The sequence below is a fragment of the Triturus cristatus genome, chromosome 8 (assembly GCF_964204655.1).
Source record: "Triturus cristatus chromosome 8, aTriCri1.1, whole genome shotgun sequence".
Classification (NCBI taxonomy): Eukaryota; Metazoa; Chordata; class Amphibia; order Caudata; family Salamandridae; genus Triturus; species Triturus cristatus.
In genome coordinates, this window is record NC_140591.1 from 641,198,145 (window position 1) to 641,216,046 (window position 17,902).

Consider the following 17,902-nt stretch of genomic DNA (forward strand, 5'->3'; position numbering starts at 1 on the left):
AATAAGAGACAATTAGTACAAGAAGAGCTTAAATTGTACAATCCCCACTTAGTTTTAATCACTGAGACACATATCTGCTACAAAGATAGGAATTTGCTAAGGCTAGCAGGGTATGAGGTTATTGCATGTACAACCCTAAATGCTACTATTAGAGGGGTTGCCATCTTAAAACAAAGACAGTTGAAACTAAATATTATTAAAACTGCTGTAGATAAAAGGGGCCGATGGATAATTATTCAATTCCACTTGGAAAATTGTAAATATGTAATGTGCTCTGTATATGGATCTAATGTTGACGATCCTTACATCTTTGATTGGCTAAATATGGAGCTTTTGGAATGGGAAGGAGAACTTTTAATTGGAGGTGACTTTAACTGTATAATTGACTATGCCATAGATACTACTAAACACACTGGCTTTCAACGTATGCGGAAGACACGTGCGGCAATTTTAGAACTAGGTCGGCTACACAACTTAAAAGATACTTGGCGAACTCTTCATCCTAAAATACCAGGGTATACGTACTATTCCGCACCTCATAAATTATGCTCCCGGATAGACATGATCTGGGCTTCTGATAGGATATTAGAATCTAGCACTATTGAAATATGCCCCAGACTTACATCAGATCATAACCCCATTCTTTTTATTTTTCAAACAGTCACAAGAATTCAAGATACAAGATTATTCTCCTTCCCGAGATATCTTTTCTCAGATTCAGAATTCATTTTACAACTTAAAAAGCACGTTTCTGAATTTATTGATACGAATCTTGATTCTACTTCTTTAATTTATGTATGGGATGCTTGTAAAGCTAGTATAAGGGGATTTACTCAACAATATGTTTTTACACAAAACTCCAAATTTCGTAAAGACAATAAGAATATTACTACTAAAATTCTATCTTTAGAAAATCAACTAGCAGATGCTTTAATACAAGGTACTTCGGATGGAGATAAATTAAGACTGGAGTTAATCAGTCTTCGATCTGCTACTAAAAATGTTCTTAGAGAACGAGCCACTGTAAAATTACAGAAATTTAAAATCTCTCAATATGAGAGTGGTGATAAAATAGGTAAGATTCTGGCTTATAAAATTGCAGATAATAAAGCTAATACAATAATTAAATGTATTAAAGGTCCCAATAATATTATCTATGACCAAACTAGTGACATCATAACACAATTTGTCAAATATTATAGTCATTTATACACTCCAGAAAATATTCCTACTTTACACAACATTCAAGCATACATTGGTAATAATGTTACTAACAATATAATTGTAGAACATAGACGGCAATTAGCAGAGAATGTCACTTCTGCTGAGGTTAGAAAGGCAGTAGCTTCTCTTCCGTCTGGTAAAGCTGCAGGTGAAGACACACTTCCTATAGAATTCTATAAAATCTGTCTTGATGAAATACTCCCCCTTTTTTGTTTAGTAATCAATTCAATTGATCAAACAGGGAAAGTTCCAGATTCTTGGAACTCTGCTAAAATAGTTTTCTTCCTCAAAAAAAATAAACCAGCAGAGGAATGTAGCTCATACCGGCCCATATCTTTAATTCATGTCGACGCCAAAATTTTCTCTAAAATACTCGCACTTCGATTAGTCCCTTTTATGCCTGAATTAGTTAACCCACAACAACATGGATTTATCACAGGACGGGATACTACTACTACCGAGTTGGTTGGGATTAGCTCTGGACCGTAATGAGGGCTTATGGCTTTAATGGTAGATATCTAAAATGGATACAGGCCCTATATAATTCGCCAACCGCCAAAATCAGCTATGCAGGTATGATTTCCCCAAGTTTTAAAATACTTAGGGGTACGAGGCAAGGGTGTCCGCTCTCACCCTTATTATTTGCACTCTCCATGGAACCTTTTATAAATTCATTATCATTCCAATCACATATTATTCCATTACAACTTGGTTCTAATTCCCTGAAAATTACTGCTTACGCAGACGATATCGCTATTTACTCTACTGATGTAGAAAAAGCTCTTACCGTGATAATAGAAGAATCTAATGTTTTTGGAGCAATCTCAGGATACAAATTAAACTTAAGTAAAACACAAGTTATATTAAACTATAAATCATTGACCCCAGTTCAAGGTACTTGCCGGGTGGCGACGTATTTAGGTATTAAAATTTCTGCTAAAGTAAGCGATATAAAAAACCTGAATTATGACGCATTATTGAAAGAAACAGCTTGCGTACTCAAAAAATGGCATAAAATACCTCTAAGCCTTATAGGCCGGATTAATTTAATTAAAATGAAGATTTTGCCCAAATTTATGTACTTATTTAGGTCTATACCCTTATGTCTAAACAATCCTTTTTTTAAGAAACTAGACGGGATCTTAAGCAGCTATATTTGGGGATATAAGAAAGCTAGAAGATCGCTTGCCCTGCTTAAATTACCAATTAATAAGGGCGGCTTAAATTTCCCCGATTTAAAATTATATTTTCTGGCAACTTTTTTCGGCCGTTTGCGTAGTTTATTTTTTACTAATAATCAATACTACTACCACCAACTCATGCTAGGTAATGACTATAATTGCTTTCTTGCAAGAGTCAACGACCCTAATTACTTCAAAAGGGTTAAATTCAAGACTGCGAGAGAGACAGTTGCGGTTTGGAAAACTTTATTAATTACATGCAAGACCTCTTTTTTTCATCCTAAGCTTGATTTGTGGGGTAATCCTGGGCTACCGGACATATTCAATGATGGACGTGGGACTGTCTGGGCTAATTTAGGAATTAATTTGTTGGGTGATTTATATGGTAACCAGGGATTTTTAGATTTCACAACACTTAAACTTCTCTTTAATTTAACGGATGGTATGCGATTTAAATATATGCAAATTAGAGAATTTTTGGTTGGTAAAATGAAAATCAATCAAATCTCAGACTCAGATTTATGGGCATGTTTCTACTCAAAAAATCAGAAGTCATTAATTAGTAGGGGCTATACATGTTTAATTAATTTTAAAGAGGATAATTGTCCAAAAATTGCTCTGAAATGGGCTTCTAGATTAGGGACTAATATTACCCCCACCAAGATCTCGGCGTCACTTTGTAATATTAACAAAGTAGTACAATCTTCAAGTCTGAGGATTCAGTTGTATAAAACCATCTGTTTTCTATATTATACACCGTTTAGAATTTCTAATTGGTCTTTAAATCTTACATCAAGCTCTCGCTCTAAGTGCCCCAAATGTGATCTTGTTGCGGCTGATATCATTCATATATTTTTTTCTTGTCCAGTTTTGTCTGAGTTCTGGTCCGGATTTGAAAATATTTTATTGCAAAAACAAATTGTTCTTGGCCCTCTTTCGCCATTGTCTATACTACTAGATATACAATCTGAGAATTGTCCACAAAAAGATTTATTAACTGTATTAGTTTCCTGTGCTCGACTGACAATTGCCAGGCTATGGATATCTCAGAAACCCCCACATATCATGGAATGGTGGTTTTTAGTTAATGAAATTTATACTATGGAGCGTGCTATTGCCAAAACGAGGGGATTGAAATCTATGATAAAATTTGATAAAATTTGGGGAACTTTTCTTTAATTTTACTTTTTGCCATTACGTCTCTAATGTGTATTTATATGTACGGCCTATTGGATATCAAATGTACATGTTATCAGCTAATCTTTGGCTTTTTTTTTTTTTTTTGTGGTGTCAATAAAAAAATATTAATAAAAAAAAAAGAAAAAAAAAAAAAAGAGAACTGTCTCTAGTTACTTCAGCTGCAATTGTTGCTTCTTGTTCAATTTCTTCATTTAACATTTGTACATAAGTTGTGAAAGTACTGCATTCTATGGTATCTTTGCATGCATTAAAGGAATCTTCACAGCTTTGAAAATGTCCAAGTAATTCATCCTCTGAACGCCATGGTTTAAACAACTGTAAAAGTGCTAAGTGGTAAAATTCCTTCTTGTCAGTAGTGTCGCAACTCAGCTTTCTGTGATTAATCAAACTTCCTTTTGTTTGTTTTTCCAAACATCCTTCCTCACCAATGACTTTATATTTTCCATTGTTGATGTCTTCTGTGGTATTCCGTTTAAAAATGTAGTTCTGCAGCACTTCATAGAGACACATGTTCTCAAGATGATGACTTCTCTTTGGGTAATATGTGTCCAACATGTTTGTTCCTAAAATGTCTGTACTTTCTGGTTCGTACTCTGCTAAATATTCAATTTCTCGAATAGATTTCAATACCTGATTTCGCATTCCTGCAAGGCCTAAACTTACCCAAATTATTCTTCTGGATTTGGAGTACAGACTTGCAGATCACAACCTATCTGAGCATTCGTATGACCCAATTTCTCGATGCGATAACATCTTTAAACTTAAACTGTATAGCTTTTTACTGACAGTCTTCTCGTGAGGAATCTCTTCCCACATTTCTTTCAATTCCGTTTTCTCAGATTTAGTGATGTAAGATGTGACATACCGAGCAACAGCAATAGAATTGTCAGCTACATACTGAATATCCATGTTAGCATTCCACATGGATAAAATTACTGGGTTGTAGTCATTTATATATTTTGACTCTTCTTTTCTTCTTAGGTTGTAGGTATTTTTAGGTGATTTTCTTGTAATAGTATGTCGCACAGCTGACATAAAACTGTTTACTCTTCCTTTTGAAAGAACAGGTCGTGGAAATCCAAATCGACATTTTGTGTAGAATTTATCTTTACTCTTGTACTTTCGTTGGAAGTATTTTCCCTTTTGGGCCATACTTCTACGCTTCCTTTTGACTACAGGCAAAGGGTGAACAATTTTTGCATCCCGTTTAAGTCCTAGGGTTTTTCTCCATAGAGTCGGGTGATATACTGCCAACTATGGAGACTGAAGGACCCTCAGGAGGAAATACAATTACAGGTGTGTTATCCCCCCCCTGTTGGGCTCACTAGGAGCTAAGTGTCCTATCGCGTTGGGCACTCCCTGTTTGATACTTAAGCTCTCTTCTGAGTTTACATTAAGGACCGGAGTAATGATGGGAGTAACTGGGGTTCTATTGGACAAAATAGGAGACACCGCCCCTGCTAGAAGACCCATTGAGGACCTTCTATTAGCCCAAATCTCCAAGGATAATCTTTTTTCTGTGTGGGCAATCTCGTGCGCCAAGATTGAAGAGGCACGAACAATAAATTGATCCAGGGTTCCCATAACTGAACCTACTGGGCCCGCCTTTTCACCCCTAGCCACCCTTCCTGGCTTGGAAGTCATTTTTCCCAGTACGTTTTACTTCTATTGCCCTGACAATTCACAAGGTGCTCCTTTGTACCAACACGTACAATTGGGAGCTACACCTGATGTGGTAACCACAGTATAACAGAGCTGAACCAGGAATACGATGTCCAACAATAGCAATAACAACAGGAAGGCACACCCTGATAGCAGGGCGGCACTGGTAACAGCAAATAGATAGTCCCCAATGATAGGAAAGAGTCAACAGTACCTTTTAGACCTCAGCGAGTAGGGGACGTTAGGGAGATGGCCCAGCCCTGCCTATTCCTGTCAATGACGGGCAAAGGACGGGCCCGCCCTTGGCCCGGGCTCCGCCCATGCGCGTCCCGCGCTGTGGAGCACCTGTCTCTGGTTTAAAGACCCCCGTCGCAGCCTGATGACAGCAGTGGCTAGCGCCGGGAGTGGGATGCTGGGATGTGTGGTTTTCCTCCAGCCGTTCCCCTCACGGCAGTCTGCGGGCAAAAGCGCTATTTCGGCCGTTCCCCACACAGCGAAGAAATGAAGATAGTTGCAGGCAGAGGTGACGATAATGGTTCCTAGCGCGTCCCGCGCTGCGGAGCACCTGTCTCTGGTTTAAAGACCCCCGGCGCAGCCTGATGTCAGCAGTGGCTAGCGCCGGGAGTGGGATGCTGGGATGTGTGGTTTTCCTCCAGCCGTTCCCCTCACGGCAGTCTGCGGGCAGAAGCGCTATTTCGGCCGTTCCCCTCACGGCGAAGAAATGAAGATAGTTCCAGACAGAGGTGATGATAATGGTTCCTAGCGTGTCCCGTTCCACACCGATCACTTTGGAAACGTAAACCTTGCTCTTTTAAGTTTTTTTCTTCTGTGCTTTTAGGTATAGCACATGTTGCATATCCTTCAATGAAAGATAAAACTGCATCATCAGAATCTGTTCCAAATTTTGGGGCATACTTGATCCACAACAGCATATGAATATGAGGAGCACCTCTTGCTTGGTACTCTTTTCTCCAAAAGAAATCCGCAACTTCTCCAAGAGGTGGATTTTTTTTTATTGCGGATGAAGGACATCATAGCCTCAAATCTATGATTGAAATATCTGCAAACATTAACCGGATCCAATGAGCACAATTCTCCTGGTGTCTTGTAGTGTCTTGTATTGGATGTTTTCAATATTTGAATTTGCCTCTCGAAGAAAATCCAGTAAATTATGCCAAGCGTACTCAGCACAGCTTAGGGTAAGGAACCATGTAGGAGTTCCTAAATTCCGTAACATACATTTCAATTCTCCATGGCGTCGGTACCAATATTCATTAGTCCCACGCTGACAAGCCATCAAATTAATCAAGTGAGATTCCAAATGATCATCTCGCTGTTGCACTTTGTTCAGAAAATCCTTTGCAGACACATTATGTAGATGTACTCCAGTTTTTAAAATGTGATTTACTGCATAAGATAGTGCAGATAAGTCACTTTCAAATAAAAGATGGAACAAATAAGTAATACTTTGACGAAATCTTGGATCTTCTGCATATAATCTTGTAGTCCGATACTCAGAAGCAGGAATCTGTACTGGACGTTCATCATATCGTCCACCTTTTCCTGTAGGAAACAGCTGGGGAAAACAACGAGCTTCCAAGCTCTCCTCCCATACACTCACGGGAGTTCCTTTTGCTTTTTTCATCTGAAACAGATCAATAGTGTTTCCCATAACTTCTTTAGAATGAAGAGGATGTATGCTGAAATGTTCATAAATTTCTTCTTCTTTTGACTTATCCACTTTTTCAATTTGCCCAGTTGGTATTCCTGTGTCTGCTAGTAAAACTTCTTCATCTTCATTCGAATAAATTGATTCATACCATTTATTATTTCTTTTCAAATATAAATTTGCTCTTTGTACTTTTCGTACATCTACCAGCTCCTGCCAAATTTTCTTATTCTTTGTAGGTACACCATTAACCAGAATAACTAATGGTTCAGTTTTCAAACTATCTGCATCAATTGTTTCAATATTTTTTTTCAAATCTAATGGCAAATAGACAACTCTTCCTTTTAAACCTCTTTGTAAATCTGAAGGAGGTAATTTACCTGATTTGGGCTCCATACGAACTATAGTCTGAAACGGATGGACACATTGAATGAGTATAGACTCATACGTATTTAAATCACTACGTTCTGCAGGAATATCAACCAATTCCAAAATATTATGTACAGCTCTAGCTGGCATTTTATTTTCTTCTAACTTGTTATAACAGTATTTACAAATACGCTGATCTTCACCCAATTCAAAACAATTTTCCAGAAACAAATATGTAGCAAAATCCTTCCACTTAGAATTATTTTCTTTTTCACTTTTTTGAGTTTGCTTCTCCGGCAACAAATACAAGTAATATTTGGTCTTTCATTAGAGATGATAGTAAATGTTGTCATTTGATCTTCAAATGTTTTACTAACAGTGGGTTCTACATTCTCTTCCACATTTTCTTCAATAACTGTGTCATTTCCTGCACTTTCTTGCTCTGGACCAAAGTAACAAAACTCAATATCCTCACAAACCTTCTTCACATCTGATACAGATCCACGGAACAGAGCACTATTCAACTCATGTAACTTTAGTGCTGGACTTTTAGCAAAATACAATCTTCTCATGAATTTTCTCATTTCAGTATGATGAACTGCCAGCATCCTAAAATGGTGAAAAACACTTTGACAAACTTTCCTAGAAAGACAAGCCAGAGAATGTCCTTGCAAACCACTATTCTCTCTCACTCTGCATGGATCTAGTCTTTGAAGCATCTTAATCTTCTGTTTAACACTTTTTTTTTACTATATTCTCTTAGAAAGTCACGAAATTTATCAATAGATTCCTGTTGTACAGTACAAATACTACTACAATTCCAAGTGTACACTGGGGCTTTAGGACGTCTCCCCATAACCTCATCAGCTAACACTTCTTCCTCATTTCTTGGAACCATCTTCTCCTTTTCCATTACACAACCATCCTTAACTTCATATGCTCGACCACTGGTGTCAACTGCATGCAGCAAACTATTACTTTGAAGATAACTCTCTTCATTAAAAAATGGTTCAGTACTTGAACTATGCTTCCAAACTCCTAAGAACACTTTACAAAAGGTTTTTTTTTCACTTCTCTTTTTCTTTTTCTTTTTGACTTCATTACATTCACTAATTTATCTAATGTACGGATCCTGTTCAAAATTAAAATGAATAGTTTTCTTTTTAATTCCAAAGCCTTTGCAACAATTGATTCAATATGTTTCTTTTTCTTATAAAATTTGGCTTTCTTCCTATATTTTTTCACATCCTTTAGCAAATTGAACATCACTCTTCTCTGACACATTTCTCTACGAATGTTTTTAAAATCTATTTTTCTTTTTAAGTCATTCTTTCTTACTTCTGATTGTACATTAGCATTTAGTATATTCTGTTGATTGTCTTGTTGTTTTCTACTTGAAACACTATTTCCAGTGGATATATTTTTTACATTTTTTCTTTGCTTGAGGATATTTTTTATAAAATCCTTAGTCTGCTTACCAGAAGGCTTTTTCTTTTTTCCAACATGAGGTTCTTCAACTAATTTTTGTTGTCCAGTTGTCTTCAAATATAGATGTTGTTGCTGTTCTTTTCTCTTTCTTGATTTTATAGGCATCTTTAATTTATTTCAGTGTTGTTCAGCAATACCTGAAAGAAACTAAAAAAAAAATACCTTTATGTAAATTAAATATATTACTATATTTTTTATGAGCTTTTTAAAACCTATCATATGAGCTGTCCCTTTCCTACGACTGCAAGTCTTACACAATAAAAGCTACACAAATTAAATCTCTGACAAAAATTCCTGTGTGCACACAGACTCATGGTGTGATTCTAGGCAGAACACGATATTTGATTGGCAATTTCAAAGCACATATACTACTGTGGTTTTGCAAGTAATAATTACTGTAACAGCCTGAAACATTTTCCTTATAGTTTAGAGAGGCAGAAACGAGCACATGTCCTAACAGCTATTTGAGAGCATGAGCATGTGGAACCTGGGTGAGTGATTAGACTAGTGCAAAGGAAATGAGCCTTGGTGATGTTGAATGTGGTAGCGTTACACACTACTATCTAAAATACCGCCCAGTGCTGAATAGTAAGCATGGGAGTGCAGGAGAAGCAGCTGCCTGTAAGAGTGTGTTTCTGGAGACTGTGTAGTGTCAGGTGCAAGAGAGATCTGCATGGACGCTTGCACAACTGCATGAAGACTACAGAGATGTATGTAAGAGTACATGTGGGGTAAGGGTTAATTGGAGTTTTGAACATGTAGGATCTACCTCACCCATTGCAGGAGTGTAAGGAAAATCTACCCTGTTGTTTTCAAATGTGTTAGCATTTGCCTCTCATTTGTGAGATATTGATTTGTGCTGAATGCTAGCCATCACACTTCAAGAAAACAAGCTGCCCCTTTCCTACGAATGCAAGTCTTACAGAACCAGACCACCACGAATTAAATCTCTGACAACAATTCCTTTGTGCACACAGACTCATGGTGTGATTCTAGGCAGAAAACAGTATTCCTGGGTGATACCAGTACACCTTAACTTATGGTGAAGACATACTCCATTATATCTTACAAGTTCAAGGCAGTTAAATATCTTCCACAACATAAAATGTAAAACATAACTTTAAAACAAGAATAACATTTATATTTTTAATATCAAAATGCACCACATACATCCCCTCTCAAATTCATAACTCACCTTTAAAAGTAGTTAGTTGAGAAAGAAATGTGGCACTCACACAGCAGATTATCAGAGCCAGAATCTCTGAACTGTACACCTCTCAGCAGAACCAGTAAATGGCAATCTGTCCCTCTCTTTTTTCACACATATACATGTTAACTTCAAATCACAGTGCTTCCCACATTTTTTCAAATGGAAACACACATTTCTATTGGTTGCAAATTTCAACCCTTTTCCAAATGATCCCTACCCCAACATGACTTCTGCCTGCTACCATAGCAACAGGTCATGGAACACTGAGAGTTCAGAAGTTCAGCCCACAATGTTTCTAATCCAAAGAGCAAGAGTGCTTGACTTTTCAAACCTAACAGCAAATCCAAAGTAATGTTCTGTGGGAACACATTTTTCTGAACCAATACAAAACATGCTTTTAAAAATTTAAACATACAGCCTAGTTTTTAGTGTTGAATGGTCTGAAACAGCTAATGAGTTCTTTTTATTTAAAAAAAAGTATGTAAGCCTCCATTTTACAACTATCTTTCTTTTCATATTGCCATTCTACTGAAAGACACCTTCTGAGTGCATACAGATCTCCTTGAAAGATGTTCACAGTGTGGATTGTAGGTCATAGCTATGTCTTCTGGAGTGAAAAGTATGCAGAAAAAAATGGTATTGTTAAAGACCTTGCTTTGCCAAATGTAGACAGTAAATGGATTGGTCAGAGAGGGTTAAAGTGGCACCAATTAATGCCTTTGGTGATCTCCTTTCTACATCTCCCACAGCCTGACCTTATAATTGTGCACTGTGGTGGAAATGACCTAGGCACTTTAACTGGGGTAGGTCTGGAAATGCTTCTTAAGGACACCTTTGTGCAATTGATGTCACTTTTTCCACAAACTACCTTTGTATATTCTAATATATATCAACAAGGCAATCCCAATGTAACCACTCAATGGTACAATCCTATTATAAAATATCAGACATATATGACTAAGGTTCCAGAATTATATCACATTTATTAAAAAAAGGTTTACAATAAAAATCCTAAATCAATCAATACAGTGCATATTAAAAACAATCACTTCATTTCTTCATTCATGTTGTACATTTAGAAATAAAATATTACAAAACACAAACTGTTATGAGCCCGCATAACAGAAAACAAACACAGACAATGGACTTTGTCATTAATGACACATCCTAAATGACCGTAAATTTTACACCGTGATTTGGGATATATGCGACCCACTACTATCTCCAATTCTCTACGGCGGTCGCTTGGATTGTGTATATCTTTGGCGTCGACGCGTTTCGATGGTTTTGACTTTATATGACCATCTTTGTCAAGACAATTTATAGGCTTGAGTTGCTTCCGGCTCAATTTCGAACCTAGAAAGACATAAGTGCTATTAATAAACTAAAAAGAGGTTCTACTAGAGAGATATCAATCAATTAATCTAACCTTGTTGGCCTCTATTTAACATGATTGTCTTATACTTTACGATTACCCAATATATTATCAAATCTGTTTGCACAGCCTTTATACGCTCCGCCTAATCACAATAAATAGTGGTTTATGTGACTACATTTTCCTACTGCTTTGATATGGGGCATTTCGGCTGTAGATGGCTCTAAATATAGAAACTCTATCTCCACGTATTAGCCAAGTTGCTGCCCCCCGTATTGTATACTGCTCACATTGTCGCTTCCTCACCTTTATCAATATGCCCTCTGCTTAGAGCTTACTTCCTGAGATGGTTGTTAAAGGAAGGATTACGTACTGGTACAGTGTGTTTGTTTCAATTGGCCAAGGTACACTGACATACGTTGCTGTGGGATAACATAACGGCATAGGTTATTGTTGAGATAGCCTCAATTCGTCTTATCGGGCTACATTGACAAAGTGCGCTTACCGGTATGTGTAGATGCGCTCACGTAGCATAACGTAGCGTATTTCTTAGTGGATAAAATCGTCAGAGACGGGGGTCCGTTTAGCATACCCTTGTATAGCGTCTCCTATCGAGTCCCTAAAAATACAAAGGAACCGTTTAATACCGCGAAACCAAGCTATTCTCACTGGTAAATGCCTGTAATGCCGTTGCATCGAGGCCGCGCTGCCTTACTGAGTCCCTGTATAAATAAGGTTGCCGAGTCTCACCTTACGGCTTGCAAATTATTCCGCCGGTATGGAGTCTTCTTGCTCCGTCTGTTCTTAGATTATCTAATCTGTTCGCCTATTTGTTAGAAAGACTCGACTCTCATAATTGGCTCAATTAATCACGTGTCGCCGCTCACGTGTGAGTTTCTATCGAAAGTCAAATTACGTGGCTTCTGATTGGGTTATATCTTTACTCTAAATGGAGTGTTTTTTTAAATGGTGTTACAATCGATCACAGTGTTATATATTAAGGAAGCGTATGATTTCCGTGTGGTATTTCAACCTATGTGCGCTCGCACGCGTATATTAGATGAGTATAACGCTGTTGCTATTTTTGGAATACATTCCAAATGGAACCCCATGTTTCTCGTCATAGTTTAGATCCTAGTACAATACAACTTTATTGTTCCTATCTGTGAATTCCAAACAGTCCTTGAAATTCTTAATGCAATTGCATAGCATATTGGAGAAAATACATCAATGCAAGAATGTGTTGCACAACCTCAATGGTGACATATAATCTGAAAAGCATTATTGAAATGGCTGTCATCGGAATACACATATAACATCATAAAGTGCATCAACCTAATATAAACATACAGACATGACTTTTCAAATTACCCTCAAATTGCCCACATGTTAAATACATCAAATGAATAGGTACACATCCTTTTACAACAAACTGAGTTTCAAAACAATACAATCTTAGTGTTACTTCAGGTCAAAACCTCCCCCGGTTTTATACATTTCATCACGGTATCTATGTGGAAATAATACTCATCCAATCTTCTTTCGTGTTAAGTCCCCTGTCAACTGTGTTTAAATAACAAATGTACCACTGCTCTCTCTTTTTCCTGGTAGCATCAGGGTCACCCCCTCTTCTATTGACAAATATTCTCTCCAAAATAAACCATTGAAACTGATCACAAGTATGGTTCATTAGATTGAAGTGTTCTGTCAGTGGGGCGTTTACTTTGTTGGTTCGGATTGCAGATTTGTGTTCTAAAATCCGGATACGTAGCTCCCTACTTGTTTCACCTACATACCCGAGACCACAGGGGCAAATCAGCAAATACACCACATTCTTACTTCGGCAGTTGTTCAAGCCTTTAGCCCAGATTTTTTGGTTATTGTATGTCACATTTTTAGCTTCTAGACATAAGGGACAAATGGAACATGTTCCACATCTGTAATTGCCCTTGGCTTTATCTCCTGTGAGTGTATTCTGTGTCTCATGTTTCCCTTCGTAGGTTCTGACCAAAGCATTGCGTATAGTTTTGTTACGTCGGAACGCAAACAAGGGCTTCTCTAACGTCACCTCTGACCCATGGTTCAAAATCTTCCAATTTTTGTTCACTATATTCTTTATCCGATTGCTCAGATTTGAAAATTGGGACACAAAAACTATACGTTCAGTTGGTTTATTCTTAGTTCCGACTTTATTGACCTCGAGCAGATGATCTCGATTGTAAAATCTCGCTCTTTTAAATGAATGTTTAATGAGTTTGCCCGGATAGCCTCTGGCCTTAAGTTTTTTCTTAAGGATTTCGGAATGGTGATAAAAGTCAGAAAGGGTGGTACAGTTGCGTCTTAATCTTAAAAATTCCCCGAAGGGGATATTGTCCTTCTGAGAATGTGGATGATTACTCCCATAGTGCAGGAGAGTGTTTTTATCTGTAGGTTTAGAAAATAATTCTACCTGAAGGACATCATTGGAGTTCTTAATTTTGATGTCCAGGAACTCTACTTCAGACACGCTGTAATGAGCAGTGAATTTTAGGTTAGGATCCCCTAAGTTGATCCATTCCAAGAATGTTTCTAGTTCCTGACTGGCACCGTTCCAAATGAAGATGATATCATCGATATAACGGTGCCAGCAGGTAACATTTTCAAAATAGGGGGCCATCTCATTATAAACATGTCTGGATTCGAAGTCACCCACATACAGGCATACCAGACTAGGAGCACAGGTGGCCCCCATGCTGGTACCTTTCACTTGGATGTATGCTTCGTTTTTGAATAGAAAGATATTGTTTTTAAGCACCATTTCTATACAGGACATGATGAACCCCTTACTAGCCCCATTCAAATCCTCATCATCCAATATGTTGGAGATGACTTCAATCGTATTATTTTGAGGGATATTTGTATAAAGGGCTTCTATGTCCATAGTGACTAAAATTTGGGTAGCCCTATTAAAACTAAGACCCTCAAAAATAGATATAGCATGTGCTGTGTCTTTTAAATAGGATCTCTGTTTTTGAACGATGGGTTTTAAAAAATGGTCAGCATATCTACTGAGGGGTTCCAACATAGATCCCACACTGCTCACAATGGGTCTCATGGGTGGATCTTTGCAGTTTTTATGGATCTTGGGAAGACCGTAGATAGCTGGTATCATCGGATGGGTGTTAAGTAAAAATCTATATTCGTTTTCACATAGCCATCCTTGTTCTCTACCTAAGTTCAGTAAGGAAGACACTTCCCTTTTGAGGACATCAATGGATGTAAGGCAGATAGATTGGTAGTGTTCTTTGACATTGAGGAGATCCCTCATTCTTTTTTCATAGTCACACGTGTCAAAGATAACAACCCCCCCGCCTTTATCAGCCGGTTTGATCGTTATAAGGTTGCATTGTTGTAGGGATTTCAAAGCTATATTTTGGTTAGAGGTAAGATTATTATCATGATATTTATAGGCTGCCTGCCTCATGCTTTTTATTTCCATTTCCACAACCCTCTCAAAAATTTCTACGTTCTTGTCTATTTGGCCTAAATTCGGAGTAAAAGTAGATTTTGGTTTTAGGCCTGATATGTTTGGTGGAGGTTCATACTCTTTATTTTCGAAAAATTTATTTAATCTAATTTTCCTAAAGAAGCTCTTGAGATCACTCTCTAATTCATAGAGATTATGGGGAGTTGTGGGAGCAAAGCTGAAACCTTTCTTTAAAACCTCAATTTCATCCATAGTTAAAACTTTGCTGGATAGATTGATAATGGGAAGTTCTTCTACTTCCAATATTGTCGGCTGCGGGTCGCTAGGTATTCCTGTCCCGTGTTTTGAGGTTGATGGTTTCTCTGAGGTTCCTGGCGATTGTATCCTCTGTACCCCCTCTGGCCCCGATTTTGGCGTCTCCCTAAAAAAGGCTCCCGTTCAAATACAGGAGCGACTCTCCCATTTCTTTCACCTTCCTGTTCATCTTCGCTACTAGAGCCAGATGTGTTGGAAAACGTAACCCGTTTCTGGCCTCCTCTAGAGTAAAGGGGTCTATCATATTGTGGTCTATCCCACTTTTGATCATATTTGGCGTTAAAATAGTCTTTGTTCAAATACGGGTATACCGTTTCAACATTGTATCTGTCTATATCCTTTCTAAGTTTTTTCATTTTCTTGTTAGTAAGGTATTCTAAGAAGCTTTTTGCTTCCAGTTCTAGTTCCTCTAATTTCTTTTTTGCTTCTTCAAGGGCGGTATTTTGTTTAAGACAGGCTTCCAGTTCATCAATTTGTTTTTTCTCTATCTCCAGAAGTTCCTGGGCTGTCTCAATGATAAGGATTAGCCAATCTCTACTACATCTGTTGGCTATATGAGTCCATGTTTCTAAAAATTTTGGATTATCAACAAAAAGACCTGGTTCGTTCCTTACTTGCAACCCTAATGGAATAACCCCAGCTTTTAAATATTCAATTAAGAATTCTGCATGTAATTCAGTTCGAATCAGTTTCTTTTTAGCATTCAGAATCTTTATGAGTTGTTCATGGCTGCTATTATTTAAATTATTTGTATTGTTGCTACGAGGATTTCGACTTAAAAGTCTGTTAAATTGATCCTCTGTAAAACCAAAGGTTTTTAGTTTATCCATTTATCAAATTTCAAAATGCCGCCTCTATATAGTAGTAGGTCAGTTCGGTATTATCCAATGGTAGAGGGCGTAAGATTCTAATATATGCCAAAGGCAAAAGTGGAACTGGTCCAACCAATATTGTCCGCAGATTGACAAAGCAAGAAAGCACGTCAATAAGTCTGTTTCTGCTTTCCTCAGAGACAATGGTATGGGTTCTATATACCACAACAACTTGCGTTACAACATGCAAGGCATTTATAGAGGAGACGGTGTTCATTTCACAGATGAAGGCAACAGAGTCTTCCTCTTGAACTTTAGACTCTGCATCGGTACATACTTGTAGGTACACAAAAACACTCAATGAACACAACGGCTCTTTTTAGAGCCAATCAACATCTAAACACTTAAACTTGATTTTTAATTCTATTTTGTAATGTTTTTTTGCCGCCGTGCGTGCACCGTACGCGCACCGTGCGCGCACCCTGCGATATTTTTTAAATATTTTTTTTTTGTGACCTAAGGGGTCTTTCATGGTCCCCCTGAGTAGGCCTAGGGGGTCAGGGACTCTCTACCCTGCCCCCTTTTCACATTCTTCACTTGTGTTTTTAGCTCTCTTCTGCCTCTAAAACTCAAAATGGCGGCTGTGATTTTTTGAAAAAAAATAAAATGTTTTTTTCACCCTTCGGGGTCCTTCAGGGACCCCCTGACAAAGGCTAGGGGTCAGGAACACTCTACCCTGCCCCCTTTTCACGTTCTCCACCTTTCTTTTTCCCTGTCACACACACAACACACAAAATGGGGGTGGACACTTCCTGATTTCGACCGATTCGAATGTTGACTGTCATGAATCCACCAATCAGAATTACGCTCCCACGGTGCGCGCACGGTGCGCGGCTATAGATATGTATGTGCTTTTAACTGCAATTTTCTCAGGAACTACTGTACAGATTGACTCCATATATGCAAAAGGCACATGCCTGACCTGAGGACTACCTCTTTGCCAAATTTCAAGCAATTCTGTTCAGTCGTTCGGGCTGTACCTTCGACTAAAGGTCCTATGGGAAAATGCATGGGGAAAACGGGTTTTGGGACCCCCCTTTTTTCTTGGCCCCCGCTTGACGAATCACTCCGAGACTTTCAGGGTAGGAGCTGAGCGGAGCGCCCCATTAGTTTTAAAAATTTCGCGAGGATTCGTCAACCGGCACCAAAGTTATTCAAAATAGAATTTTGAGATTTTCTATGGAAACTCGGTCCTAACTATAACTATCTACTGGCGACCGCCAGTAGATAATATATATATATATAAACTCAAAAACTCTGCGTAGTTCTCAAGTTTAGGTGGAAAGAAGCTCCAGTATGGAGCACTCCCAACACCAGCAACACTCTAAATGTGCTCACCTCAAAAGTCTGCTTTTCTATCAAAGTCCTTAAGCGTGGGATTAGCACAGTGCCACATAGCTGCAAAACAGAGTTTGCTGTCTACATACTGCAGTGCCCTTGCGGCCTGCGGTATGCGGGCAGTACAATTCTGGATGTGCATAAGAGAATTTTGCAGAATATTAGGGCAATCAAAAATGCCGTACATATCCAGTCGCTCGCCATGTGAACGTTTTTACGCAAAAGATGCCAAAGGCCTTAAACATTATGTAATTGATGCAGTGGCAGACAAAGTACGCAGAGGAAACAGAGAAAAGAAAATGAGAAGATTATAGTCCCGGTACATTATCGAATTAAATTCTAAACAGCCAGAAGATCTTAAAGTAGAGGAAGATATGTACACGCATCTATAAAAGTAAAAATAAAATTCGATTCTGCCTATGGATTCACGATCGAAAAGGTTTTAACTGTATGCAATTTGTTTTTTAATATTATATTATGGGTTATGAACAAGGCTCAATGTTGTGTGCAGATTTAGATTCCGTATATAGGTT